This window comes from Sycon ciliatum, chromosome 12 (genome assembly GCF_964019385.1).
Source record: "Sycon ciliatum chromosome 12, ocSycCili1.1, whole genome shotgun sequence".
NCBI lineage: Eukaryota > Metazoa > Porifera > Calcarea > Leucosolenida > Sycettidae > Sycon > Sycon ciliatum.
In genome coordinates this window covers 18,211,287-18,216,286 of record NC_088654.1, presented here as the reverse complement: position 1 = coordinate 18,216,286, position 5,000 = coordinate 18,211,287, and the positions used below count along the sequence as shown (strand labels likewise).

Below are 5,000 nucleotides of genomic sequence, written 5' to 3'. Positions count from 1 at the left end.
ACTGTCGTAGTACCCGGCCAGCTGGCATTGTCCTCCGCTAGCAGCAGTGCGTCACCACACGGCGGCATGGCTCACGCCCATGCTGTGCATCAATCTTATGTACACGCATGCATGCCGTAAAGTCTTGTATAAAGGCCGCACTTGAATAGAAGCCGCGCTCGAATAGAAGCCGCAATTTTGGGCCCATCAAATCACACATACGCCTGGTTTTAGTGTCGACATACATAGAAATACCTGTCTTGTATAGAAGCCTGTCTCATATAGAACCCTGCAGAATTTCACCAAGAAAGTCATAGAAGCCGCGGCTTTTATACAAGACTTTACGGTATGTCATACTACACTGTATACTGTTTGCCAGAAGTTTGTCAACAGTGTATCGCGGTATTCAGAGTTCTGTCCAGCTTTGGTGGTATTCACGGTATCATTCCATTCGGTAGAAATGAATATCATTATTATTAATACTTATTTTAAGAAGACTCAGGCTGCTGACCGCAAACGGCTACAATCATCAGTAAAATGGAGATACAGAAAATGCCGAGAGATTTTGTGTTGGCTGCCTGAGGGCCGTGCAAAACACGATAGGAGAGGGGTAGAGCAAGTCACTTGTCTCTTCAAGTAACTTAGTTGCCTGACCTGGGCTATGCAGAGCACACCTCTCACAGTCCGTATGCATGCAGGGTGCGACCATGCATGCGACCAATTCACGACAAGTATAATGCTGGAGTCTGGATAGAGGTGTGCATGAAATAGGACATAATGGGACTGAGTGTCCGATGATAATGACATGCTTGCGAAAATCACTCAGTTTGGAGTCTTGAGGACTTGCAAGCCAGGTCAGTGCAGGGGCCTGGCGAGTGTGATTTCGCATCTTTGTCATGTGCAGAAAGCAGGGAGTCCCTGGTACACTGTACTCGGAACGTGAGCATAGCATGTGGACTGTGGAGCCAACATGACGGACATCATGACTGTGAGCCTGTGACAAAACTCGGGTAGATCTACTTCAAGTACTAAGTTGTTGTAGAATCGGGGGTTGGGTGCATAGCAGGGAGTCGTCAAAATGGCATAATTATGACGACTCCCTGGTTCGGTCCAAACATGGCTGCCCTGTCACTGATGGCCATGTGATAGATGTGCAACAGCTCCACACGGTAGGCATATTATTTATGTACAATCATGTCCAGTAAACCTGGTGTAAGCGACCTCTCGTTTTAGCGACCACCTGCTCTTAACGACCGTTTTCCATGCACGGACAGTTCTACACAGACACTGTGGTACCTGGTTCTAAAGACCACCTGGCTTTAACGACGCTTTTCCTTGCGCCGTGGGGTGGTCGCTTAAATCAGGTTTTACTGTAGATCTACTATTCTAAAGTACATACATGTACATGTAACTAGCATCTGAAACCGTGACCATGGTGACCACCAAGGCTATTAAAAAACACCTATTAAAATATAAATGAGATCTTCAGCCTCTTTCACCCACAATCCGTGACGCTACTTCAACGTGTCGTTGTATTCTGTCAGTATTCTCTTACTTGTACTGTGTAGGGTGCAGGTAACACTGCCCTCTGATCGGAGAGACGGTTCTCCGACTCCCACCAAAACTGACGACACAGCTCCCAGTGTGCCGAAAATACCTATAAAGAAAACAATACTGAATCGTGTCGCAACCACTACTTAATACTGAATCATCACTTGTTTGAGGGAAAGACACAAACGGGAAAAGTCAGAAGAAAAAATTGACTGTCACCACCAGGACTCGAACAAGGGACCCTCGCGTGTCGCTAGCCATGCTCTAACCACTGAGCTATGGTGTAGTCGTCATCCCAGCAGAGACCGTTCAACATTTCCTTCAGACTTCGTAACTCACACAATACTGAATCATGTGAAGTGAGGCTTCATCTCGATCATACCATCATTTTAGCCAGGTATAGTACTTAATAGATTGCATCAAGCTACATGTACATATATGTAGCACAGGCAACGAATCTAAACAGACAGCGGCCCAGACAATGGAGAACTAGCCCTATGTGAAGTCAAAATGCACGCCCCCGATGAGTGAAACGTTTTAATTTCACTTTGGAAGGCAATCCAGGCTGGCCTAAAATACTGTACAGATCTAGACTAGTGCACTGCACTGAAGGCATTCACCCTACAGCACTGGCATCAAGGTCATAAAACATAAATAGGTCAGGTACATCAGTTCCAGGGAAAGTTGCGGTCAGGTTGCAGGTATTCTTTAAAAGCAAAGTCTCTCAAGAGTTTGCAGAACGCCAATGTCTGTCATATCATGTCACCCAGCATGTTGACCAATATATTGCTGGAAGCAAGAGCAGGTCATCATCTGCAACTGGGGGAGATAGGATGGAAGACGCGGCAAGCCTGCATCGGCACGGCGCACGGCCGTTCACAGGCGTTTTCTCTCGCGGATCGATCACGTCTTCCCGGGTGCCGTTTGGAACTAATTACTTGCCCTTGCTCTAGAAGCAGCGCTGACGTGCAGATTTAAGATAGCTATGACCGGACGTCACACCTTTCCATTGTCTGTAGCCAATGTGACACACAGCAAAACGACTGAAAAACAAACACAAAAAAACGTAGTTGTAAGTGGCCATGGTCTCTGGAGAACGACTTTGGGCAGGGCAAGTTTCATCATGAACCACGCTCCTCGTTATGACCGTCCAGGTGTCCAGCAGAGTAAGCCCTGGAGTGCCCCCCCCCCCCCCCCTCCCCAGACTACTGCCTGGCAGGCGTACGAATCAGCCATCGCGCGGCTCGTCCTTACAGAATGAGACAGTACGGGCAACATTTGCAGCACTTTCCAGCAGGCGCCGGATGCGGCGGGTCATCCCTGCTGGTTGGTCCGAGTGTGTCCTGTCCATGAAAAAGAGGAGTTTTCTCCCCCGGCGGCTGGGTTGACCGTCCTTCATTGAATTGATGATGCAGCTGTTCGGCAATCCTCCGCAGTGCATCCTCCAGGTCTTCTAGCACATCTGCTGTTATGTAATATCTATCACTTAAGGACTTCCTGCTCCGGAAATGGTCTTCAATAGTGTCACGAGTCACTTGCATGGCGGAGTCTGGATCACGTCTTGTGCAGAGTAAAAACTTCATACAGCCTGGTGTATGTGCATGCTTATCGGCCAGTGAAAGCGCCGTATCCGCCTGACTGAGAGAGCCAGGTGTATCGCGTACCAGGACAATTGTGACTCCGTTCACACTGTCATATTGGCTTCGTGTCGATGTACCATACTTATCGTCTAGACAAGTCAGCTTGACCTGCAAGGAGCACACATGCGTGCGCGCGCACACACACACACACACACACACACACACGCACGCATCCATGCATGCACGCACACACACACACACACACACACACATACACACACGTGTCCTGGTCCTGGTAAACATTGCCATTACGGTCACATGTCCCCTTGCGGGGCCGACAATATGGAACGAGGAGCGGCGGCAGTCCGCTGAGAGAGAGGTACTAGGTCAGGGACTCGGGGACCATGTTCGAGAGAGCCATCTCTGGCAGCTACGGATCTGGCTTATCATCGGAAACGATTCCTCTCACGGCTGCCGCTTGAACGGGTCCATCACTCTCCACAACACAACAGAGCGAACATTCCATGAGCCAATGACATATGCACATACAGTGCTACTCTATGAAATCCAGTCGATGCACTCACGTACGTACAGTCGTACACGCAGGGTGTTGCGCAGCCCTAGACCTGCGAACACTGGTCTTCGAAATGGTGCAAGACGCAAACTTGAGTGCCGCGACTAGATTTCATTGTCAGTAGGTGCGCTGTGGCGGAGCCGCCGAAGCCTCACCCTGGCGTCAAAGATCCTGTTTTACAGGTCGATGATCCAGGGTAGGTTGTCGTACGCTTCCAACGCCTTTTATCCGTCACTTCAAATTGGCAACATGAAGCCCCTCACACGTCTAACGAAGTGCGCTATCCGCGGCTTCTTCGGTCTGCCACCGTGGTCGCGCACGAGCCCGATCTTTGAACAGCTCCGCCTCACCACCCTGGAGGACATGTTTAACATTAAGCTCCTCATATTTGTCCGTCGTTGTCTGTTCTCCCGAGCTAGCTCCCTCTTCACCAGCTTCTTGGTGAGAGTTACTGGTGACCGCACTCAGAGAGCAGCACATCACCTCGTTCGAGCACCATTTTGGCCCGGTCCTGCGGGTCGAGCGACCATGCAGTTCATCGGCGCAGTCCTGTGGAACCAGCTCCCGCCTGATCTCCGTTCCGAGCCCAGCCACCTTCAGTTCTGTGCCCTGCTAAAAGCGCATCATGGCTCCGTTTAAATGCTTTTCGGCTAGTGTTTTTCTATGGTATAGCGGACTGAAGAATAAATAGTAAACGTATTTTGCATATTATATTATATGTATGAAGCTATTTTGTATTATGTTCCCATTCCGTTTTTGCTTTGGTGTAGCCCTGAGGTTGATTTGCTTACTTTGCTTACAAGTATTTATTTCTACCCTTCCTCTCTCCGTACTTCTGTCCCCCCCCCCCTCTCTCTCATTCCTTCTGTCGTCCACATGTATCAAAGGAGGCGAAATCGCCTGTTTGTGGTGCGACGTTAAATAAATTTCAACAACAACAGCAACAACAACAACAACAGGACAGTGCTTGTACTGGCATCTACATATTTCTCACTGCCTTTTCCATGGGGACAGACATGGCACTGCGCCAGCTCATGGCTCCTAGGCTGAGGGACATCGCTGACCCTTGAAGGTGACGTGAGTCGGCGAGTTTACAGAATTGTGGCCGGTTCAGAGGTGATGATGCTGTAAACGCCGCCCACATTTGTACGGCCCTCAGCATTCGTTCTGCACCTCCCTGCGGCGTGGGACGCCAACCAGCTCATGTTGCTGTGTGGAGTTTGAGACTCAGTGTGTGTTGTACTGGAAATGTACTCTCTCGTCTCCCCTCTCTCCCTCCCTCCCTACCTACCTCCCTTCCTACCTACATCCCCCCC

General features: G+C 49.7%; 1 protein-coding gene across 1 annotated transcript in view; it reads left to right on the top strand.

Annotated features, from left to right (window-relative positions):
* LOC135828650 (putative Ras-related protein Rab-33) overlaps window positions 1–542 on the top strand; it is a 4,552-nt gene extending 4,010 nt beyond the window's left edge. Inside the window, exon 2 of the mRNA XM_065341074.1 lies at window positions 1–542. This exon is cut by the window's left edge and continues 831 nt beyond it. The gene's annotated coding sequence lies outside the window, so the exon portion shown is untranslated.
* Window positions 543–5,000: the final 4,458 nt, after the last annotated feature.